Here is a 10,152-nt window from a genome sequence, read left to right as displayed (position 1 = left end):
CAAAGCTGTATCGAAAAGAATGCCGATCATCACACAGGACATGGCATAACAAGGCAAAAAGAACATCACATGCGTAAGAAAGAGGTGTGTGTATCTACGACACCCAAATGGATAAAGAGCATACTGTATGTTTTATTTTCATCCCGTCATTAAGATAAAAATAGAGGGTGCCAGTGACATCAATTCAGTACCAGCAGGTGTGGCAACGTCATGAGAGAACAACACGACAGTCTGAAAAACATTCCGGGTTAGGCTAATTTTTTAAAGACGTAATTTCAGTCCTGAACCAGCCCATATGTAAGCGAATGTTAAACTTTAGATGTAACACAGTTACTCTGGATCTGTGCCTGAAGATTATGCTTGAAAACTGAAAGTAACACCACAACTGCAGCCTTAGGATTAATAAATAGCTTTAAGTGATTCCACAGCTGTTTGAGGTGTCAAAAAATCTGCTTTTTCAAATGTATTAACCATAAAGCATAAAAGTCAAGCAAAGTTTGATCTAAAGTGTATCTAAGTACAGGAGCTGAGGAAATGTGCAGCTTTCTTACTTTCCAAGCACTGCCGACTCTCAGGGTGAGACAGCTGCCACACCTAGTGGTGCAGCAGCAGTAACACCTGCATTCTTAAAGCCATTCCTTTATTCTGAAGTCACATGTTTCCTCCCTGTAAAAACATGTCTAACGCACAACACAATCACCGGTTTACATCAATAAAAATAATTCTAAAGGAATATTTTTTTCTTTGTGTCTATGCTTCAATGATGCATGAAACAAAACAGCAAACAAATGCTCTGCCACCTTCTTCTTTCTACTGTGAGAAATACTACCCCCCCATGACTTTATATAATGATATTTGATCAAAGCCATCAAGAACAAAGATCTTTACAGTGAACTCTTGTTATGAGAAAATTCACATTGATCAGCACCACTATAGAAATGATCACAGCTGTTAACACAGATTAAGCTTCTTTGTTTTTCCCCACAACATTGTGAATTGAATTTCCCCGAGGGGATCAATATATAGAGTATCTATCTATCTATCTATCTATCTATCTATCTATCTATCTATCTATCTATCTATCTATCTATCTATCTATCTATCTATCTATAGTATTTTATTTTCAGAACTACATTGTTGCATCGTCACAATATACTCTGGGTTCCTTTGCATCATGTTTAACACTCCGTCTGATCCACATCTGATCATTATATATCATTAATACATACAGTTATAAAAGACGTTAGATAATCTTGCACTATAAACATGCTAAAAACATGGGAGTGGACTTGTGCCTGGTGGACTGGATCTCCGACTACCTCACTGACAGGCCACAGTATGTCAGACTGTAGGACACCACATCTGACACTGTGGTCAGCAGCATCGGAGATCAAAACTGATATCCCGATTCCAGCACAGCAAAGGAATAGTTGGCAATTCGGGTCCAGTCCTAGTATGAAAATCCACATTTTAAATACTCAGGGTCATATCTTTGCTTTGCTATCTTGCATCCCAACATCAGCACAAACTTAAAATGAACGTCAAACAAACTATGGTCACCATGCCTGTCAAAATAAAAGTTTTTTCAAAATAAAAAACAAGTCCAACCTGAGACGCACATTATATATTATTTAATTTTGACCAGCTGTCCGCGACTCACCCAGAACAGGTCCGCGACCCACTTTTGGGTCGCGACCTACCAGTTGAGAACCCCTGCTGTACATAACTTGGCTTCAGCTGTTTATGGCTGCAGTCTTTTTCCATGAAAACATTGGTTTTAATATTTTTGGTGTGGGCCTCTGGGCCTCTTTTTATGTCAGTATACCCCTCGATTTAAATTTAAAAAATGGTAGAATAAACCTCAAGAGAATGATATAGATAAACAAAAGGCTGTTGTGTTACCTGACTATTACTGAGGGATATTATAACCCAACTCTTAAATAAATTTGGTTTATTTTTTACAATTTTTTTTAGTATTTTTACCCATAGTGACATCTATGGTGTGTATGGGTCAATTTCGACCCTTTTATATTTACTTCAAGAGAAAGGCAAAAAATATATATATTTTTTTCAGCAACAAGTGGTAAGTTTCCTCCTGAGAAGTTCTTGTCCAAGGTCATAGCTGATAAAAAAAATATTTCACAAGTGATACTTTGACCCAGTAGTCACATCGAGAACCACACATTTTCCTTGGTCTTTCTCAGGGATGCCACTTGCAGCTTTGCCTGTGTAAATCTGTAGATTCCAGGCATAGCTGGTTTTTGCATCACAGGCTGCCCAGATTTTTATGCCGTACTTTCCTGGCTTACTGGGCGTGTATTGCTGGAAGGAGCATTTTCCTCCAAAAGGGACAAGACATTCATCCACTGTCACCTCTGGCCCTGGGTTGAACATGACTAGAAGAAGCTTCACCCATCTTTCCCAGACATCCCTGATGGGGCCAAGTTTGTCACTTCTTGCTCTGGTATCTCTGACTCTTGATATAATTTGGACGTCCTGAAGTGACATTGTAGCTGGGACAATATTTCTGCCTGTCAATGCGTCCCAGAGACTATCAGTGGCTTCATTGCAGGATCTGTGCACTCCAGCAAGAAGAACACCAATATAAGCATCCAGGTATTTCTCATCAGTGTGTTTCCACATGTAGCCATGGATTTCTTCTCCTTTGAAGGTTTGTCATAACAATGATGACTCTTTTAGTGACAATGGCATAAATAGCTCAAAACATGTCTTGATGTCACTGACTCTTGTCACACCAAACCTTATGATTCCAGGGGTCATTTTGATGACATTTGCAGCAGCTGCCCTGCCATTTACATCATGAGGTACTGAGCTCCACAAGATCTCACCATTTTTGGACTTGAATCTTTCAGCAGGAGTAGCTTCACCACTGGTGACCTCCTCATCAGACTCCTCTGATGTGTCTGTGTCTTCTGGACTATACTCCACATTGTCCACCTCCTCAGACACCTGTTCATCCATGTCGTTAAGCTGGTCTGTGTCCTCTCCGTCATTTTCATCAAAAATATTATCCAGGACTTGGCTCAATGAAAACCTTCTTCTCATTTTTGCTCTCTGCAAATTGGAGATGTGCACTCTGCAAGTCACCAACTCTATACTGAATTGATCTCACATGTCTGGACATACCTGTGTTTGTGTTGTTTTTGTACAGGTAAATGGGAAAACAAGGCAAAATGAGAATCAACTAAAGCTCACATGATTGGGAGAGGAGCTGGCTGTCAGTGTGATGGCTGACAGTGCACTTATGATTTCAGTTTTGGCTCTAATTATTGCTTTATAATATCATTTTTATAACCGGGTTGAAAACGACCCTAGCACCACAAACGTAACAATTTCAACTAGAGCATTTTAAAATTTAGTAAAAAAAAAAAATTTTGTCTTATTTTGTTGAAATAGAGGTTCCTGACAAAGTCAAGAAGCGTCAATGAAATAAAAAAATTTCTGTGGTTCTTTCATACACTAAAAACTTCAAAACGGGTCGCTGGCGACTCTAACACAGGAGGAGGGTTAAAAAAGAATTGAGTAACCTGGAGCAGTCACATAAACAATCACCTCCAGAGGAAAACCTGAAAAAACTAAATGCAGTTAGAAATTCTCTTGCACCACCAAGTTCATACAGAGCACATTAGAGTTAAAAAAAATTAAATAAAAATTGGATGGTTGGTTGGACAGACAATATCCGTAGGCTACTAAACATGATAGACCACTCGACCCTACACAACAGAACAGCCCTACTTGACCTATCGCTTGACCCAGAAAAGGTGCTTGATAGGGTCGAGTGGTCTTATCTGTTCGCTGTTCTGGAGAAATTCAATCTGGGTGAAAAGTGCATTGGTTGGATTACAGCTATGTATAGCAATCCACAAGCTCAAATATGTCTAAATGGTACCCTTACTGAAAAATTCAATCTATTTAGAGGCTGTCGACAGGGATGCCCATTATCTCCATTCTTATTTAACTTGGCAATTGAACCACTCGCAGAAGCAATACGAACTAATGAAGAGATATTTGGTGTTGATATTGGGAAAACAAAGAACAACATTTCATTATATGCCGATTTTATAATTTTGCACCTATCTAGCCCAGAGAGCTCAATCCCAGCAGTCTTAGACCGTATCAGTAAGTTTGGAGTAGTATCAGGCTATAAAATTAATCTGACAAAATCAAATGCCCTATTAATAAACTTTGTGGTCTCGGATGAACTCAGGTACATCTCGCCTTTCACATGGGCTCAAAATGGCTTCAAATACCTAGGGGTAAACGTGTCTTCAAAACTTAAAGATCTTTGCAATATAAACGACGTCACTTTAATTGACAGGATAAAGGAAGAATTAGAACACTGGAAAGTGCTCCCCATTTCACTTCTCGGACGTATTAATGTCATTACAATGAACGTGTTGCCGTGTTTTAGCTATTTGTTTCAGTCACTCCCCTGTTATTTGGATAAGGTATTCTTTAAATCTACTAATAAAATATTGACCTCCTTCATCTGGAAGAATTCTTCACCTAGAATAGCCTTTAAAACTCTGACAACACCCAGAGAGAAAGGAGGGTTGGCACTACCAGATTTACAGATGTACTATTTGGCAGCCCAGACGAAAGGCCTGATTAGTTGGGTGCAGAAATGCAAAAATGCCCAGTGGATTGATATAGAGGAGGAACTTTGCAATCCCATTTCTATAATGTCACTACCATTCATTAACAATATAAATGCACTATGACATGTGACAAGAACCTATGTAATCTACAACACTCTCCAGCCTGGCAAGACGCAAAGAAGTTTTGTGAATTGTCTAACAAAGTGTTCAGGCTTGCCCCCTTAGCCTCCAATCCTGATCTGTCACCATCAATTGGTAAATCCTTGTTCAATAAATGGAAGGAGAATGGTATTCATCAATTTCAGCAGTTGTTCGCTGGAGACACATTCAAAGACAGACTATATTACTGTAATATGTCAGAATGCTTGTACATCACTGTCTTGCAATAAAGTTATCGAACAGAATTATAAGTTACACAGGACCTACTTTACCCCGTTACGTTTAAGCAAGATGTTTCCTAACTCATCCTCAAGGTGGCATCGCTGTAAAACATGTATTGGATCAATTATGCACATTTTTTGGGAATGCAAAAAGTTAAAGCACTTCTGGAAGGCTGTACATGATTTGACTGTTAAAGTTGTGGAAAGCCCGCTGGACATTACACCAACACGCTATCTCCTAGGTACAGAACTGGACAAGACACTGCATCCCACATACAGGAAGAGGATCAACATAATATCCTACATTGCAAAGAAATGTATCCTACTCAACTGGAACCAGCAGAAGCGCCATCATTTAATCTGTTCAAACAAATTCTGAACGAAACTTTAAGACTGGAACAACGATCATTCATTTAAAAAAATAAGGGGGACATATTCCTGAGGATTTGGGGACTATGGCAAGGCAGGCTTGAACCTTGTCTACGAAATAGACCTATGAACTTTGACCATGGCTTTAACTGAAGTACTGTTTGTTCATTTGACTAAGTTGTTTCATAAACTGTCTCACTTTCTGCCAATGTAATTATTTATTTACTTTGGCTATTTGTTTTTTGTTTTCTCCTGAATCTATTTTAATCTTCTCTCTTTTTGTTTTTGTTTTCCATTTTATGTTTGACCTGCCTCTGTTTTGTTCTATATGTTTAAAAAATGTTGAAAAGCAAATAAAAAGACAATAAAAAAAAAAAAAAAGAACCATAAAAAACTGTAGTTTATTAACAAGAATATTGAGGGTGCAGATATATTTGTATTTACATTTATACGGATTATCAAATAGTACAATTGAAGGTGTGGAGGTGCAACATGACCTATAGCAGTGTAGAGATGACCATGATCATGAACAGAGGCCTGATGCACCAACAATTCCAGTCCTCTGGGCCAAGGCTCCAGATTGAGACCAATTTTGAGAACATTAGAGTTAAAAATTAATAAAAAAATTGGATGGTTTCAGTTGTGCCAGTTAATCATGAAGCTGTTTAGCCGTCACTTTAAACCAGGGATGAGCAGCTGCTACGTTAGCTGCATTGGTGAAATGTAATACTTTTATAACTTCAGTGGCTGTCAGTCTGTCCTGCCTGGTGCTTAAAACAAACTGTATACTGCTGTGTGTTTCAAAGGCGGCAAGTTGGTCCTTGGTCATCTTGGACTATTCTGACATTAGAAAATACTGTTTAATTATTTCCAAAGTAATTCAGTCCCACCTGTCTGAGTACTGCAGAGTCACCTTGAATGAAGTGGACTTTGAGAAAATTAGCCTATGTGTCGCATTTCCTTTGAATTTGGCCACCTGCAACCATCACATCTGAATGCAGGAATCAGCACCTGCTGAGTGCACACAGATGATCATCTGTCAGGGCACTACTATAGTGACCTGCTACAAAGGAAATATACTATGTGAGACTATGTGTAGCGACGCCCTTGCCCCCTTTTCTTCTGAATTCTGGTGAGACCTTCTCAACTGCGTGCGAGGATCGGCACCCGCCAAGAGCAGGCAGAAGAACATGCGACAAGGCACTGGCCACAGTGCCTTGATCCAGAGGAAATATTCTATGTGGGAATGAACTATGTGTGTAAATGAATGAGTTGACCATGTATGTGCCTTGAGTCACTCCCTGACTAAGAAAGCGCGATATAAATCTAATCAATCATTATTATTATTATTGTTATCTGGATGTAGGAACCAGCACCACCTCAGTGATCGATGCAAAGGAATTACACCAAAGAGAGACCATGAGCAAATGCCAAGCACCTCTCACTGTGCGGGCATCCGCGACCTTCATGAACTTACAGTGTGGATTGGACCTCCCGTAAGAAACACTATAATCTGCGAGAAGGACCGTTCTAAGATGGTACCGACATATAGCTAAACACCCAGACCGTAAGTGAGAACGGACTTGCACCAAGAATTGAATAGTGAGATAATTATTGTTGCCTCTGGATGAACGTCTTGGCCACTGGAGAGGAGGCAACGAAACCATGAATTTGGCGGCGACTCTGCTCAAGTGATACTCTGGAACAATCTGAGTTAGCATGACACAGACAGTCCCTGAAATCACTAGATCCCCAAAACCGCGCTCCGAGGGAGCAGATGAGCAGAGTCACGGCCTGTGGAATGATTAATATGAATGGAGCGGCTATGTGTGGCGACAGCATGTCGCATTTCACTATGAATTCTGGTGAGCATCCGAGACCTTCTCAACTGCATGCGAGAGCAGGCAGAGAACACACAGGGCACTGGCTGTCATAGCGCCCTGATCCAGAGGAAATATTCTATGTGGAGATGTGTGTGGGACATCAAGCATGACATGTACTCCAGATCCGCGGGTGGACAGACCAGCTACAAAGGATAGAATTGCCCCCAGCTGGGAAACATTAAATACCTGGTGGGGCATTAATTGGAAATTATTATTAAAGAAATATTTCATGCTTGGAAGCGTTACATTCTGACGAAGCAGGATTAAATGCAAACAGGATTGATTCATAAATTACAAATTAAATGCGCTCGTCATTGCTTTTCGTTTTTTATATAATAAACACATGGGCATTTATCCTAAAATTTAATGAAAATAGCTCATTTCCTGAAAATTGCTTATAATATAAATGCAATATCCTATATATTTTAGCTAGAGTTTTTGGGAGCGCGGTTTTGGGGTTTGTGATCTCAGGGATTATCTGTGTCATGCTTGCTCAGATTGTTCCAGAGCATCACGAGCAGAGTCACCGCCAAACTCAATGCATGTGATCCCAAACAAATGGGTAAATCTGACAAAGTGTCTTGTCTGAAACAATACCGCTTAAAAAGAGAACTGTCTGGAAATGCTAGAACATCTATGGCGGTCTGATAACCATCTCCAGACCAATATTTAATTCTGTGCGCAGTATTACTGCACCTTCATGATCGTGATCAAAAGGACATGTTAGTGGAAAAAGTCTCCTCCGACTGTGTCTAATGGACTTCTGATACAGCCTACTGACTCTGATTGTTTTAATGATGTCTGACAGACGGCAGAACGAGGCTATGCCAAAACTGGCCTGTTGACTGAATGAATGAATGAATGAATGAATGAATGAGGAAATCAAATAGCGTGTGTGGCTGAAAGAGGGCAGAGACAGAGAAAGACTCGAGGTTCTTTGGGAAAAACTTGGTCCTGACCAGGTTAGGTTCATAGAGTCTGTTGCTACGGTAACTGACCAGGTTAGGATCATAGAGTCTGTCACTACGGAAACTGACCGAAGTCTTAAGTTAGCTCTCTCTGTGAAACAGACTAGAGTTAGCCGTATGTCTCTAGTTAGAGTTACCTCCCTTTGTGAAACGGAAAACTCAGTTTCCTTCATTTCAGGGTTAACAGACTCAGAGTTGTCACTACACCTGCTTTGTGAAACGGTCCCCAGATTAAGCTGTGTCCAAATCAAAAACCTGACAATGGTACTGTCCTCTTTTTTGAATAAGACCAGCAGAACAAAGGTTTAATGTGGATTTACACACCTTATGTTTAATTTAATTACTTTAGCCTATTCATCAAGGAATAAAGGAAACAATTTAATGTTAAAACAACGATGAAAGAATACACATGAATAAATACATTTAGACACATAAATAAAAATAAATAGAGATAAAGGTATCCGATCACATTGGTACACATTAAATGGCATGATGTGAAAGTATGAAACATTCTGTCAAACATTGTTTAAGCCAGTACATGTCGCTATCATTATCAGTTAGTTTTCCCACCTCAACATCATCCAGATTGTTAAACATGAATGTCACAGCGTCTACCTGCTAACTAGGGAAGGCAGTGAGAAATAAACTCAGGGTCAAGTTTCAAAGGTTCCTTTCAGAATTTTTTGGTTGCCACACAAGTGCTTAGTCACAACTTTCTCTGTGTTCTAACAGATGGTGAAGATGAGAAGTCCAAGAAACAGATGGATCACACCCAGTTTGATACAACATGCATCACTGGCAATTGTAGTTGAGGAAACTGTTGTTGCAGCAGTGGTTGTTGGTGCAGCTGTTGTTGGTCCAGCAGTGGTTGGTGCTGCAGTGGTTGGAGCAGCAGTGGATGGAGCAGCTGTGGTTGGAGCAGCAGTGGTTGGTGAAGCTGTTGTTGGTGCAGCAGTGGTTGGAGCAACAGTGGTTGGTGAAGCTGTTGTTGGTNCACTTCACACTGTTCTCACACACCTTGAGGGAAAGGACACATTTGTGAGGATGCTGTTTGTTGATTACAGTTCAGCATTTAATACTGTCATCCTTCTGAGGTTGTGTGAGAGGCTCCTCTTGCTCCGTCTGACACCATCCCTCTGTAGCTGGGTGCTGGACTTCCTCTCTGACAGACCTCAGTCGGTCAGAGTTGGGGGGCCGTTCATCTGGCATCAGAAAGTTAAGCACAGGCTGCCCCCAAGGCTGTGTGCTGAGTCCAATGCTCTACTCCCTCTTCACCTATGACTGTGTGGTCACTCAGAACAACACCAGCATTATTAAGTTTGCTGATGTCACCACAGTCATAGGAATGAACAGGGGGGGGACTACAGGGCTGAGGTGACCAGGCTTGTGACGTGGTATCAGGAAAACAATGTCTCCTTGAACACGAACAAAACCAAGGAGATGATTGTTGACCCGAGGAGGACGAGGGAGGTGCTGCATTCCCCCATTTACATCGGCGACACTGAGGTGGAGAGGGTGTAAACATTCAGATTCCTCCGCACACATATCAGCAGTGATCTCAACTGGTCCCACAACATTAAAGAACTCACAAAGAGAGCGCACAAAGAGCTGTACGTCCTTAGGAAGCTGAGGAAATTTGAGATGTCTCCTGAAATCCTCGGCAACTTCTACAGAGGTGCAGTCGCGGGTGTGATCACCAGCGCCATCACTGTGTGGCATGGGAACTGCTCCCTGCAGGACAGGAAGGCCCTTCAAGGTGTAATAAAAACTGCCCTAAACATCTCTGGAGTGGCCTTCCCATCGCTGCAGGACATCTACACCAGTAGGGTCATCAGGAGAGCCCACAACATCATTAAAGATCACACACCCACAGCACACACTCTTCACATTGGGGCCATCAGGGAGGCGGTACAGGAGTGTGAAGTCAAGGACC

This window comes from Stegastes partitus, unplaced genomic scaffold (assembly GCF_000690725.1).
Source record: "Stegastes partitus isolate 25-593 unplaced genomic scaffold, Stegastes_partitus-1.0.2 Scaffold818, whole genome shotgun sequence".
In the NCBI taxonomy this organism is placed as follows: Eukaryota; Metazoa; Chordata; class Actinopteri; family Pomacentridae; genus Stegastes; species Stegastes partitus.
The sequence above is the reverse complement of the archived record's forward strand: the minus strand, read 5'-3'. Positions refer to the sequence as shown.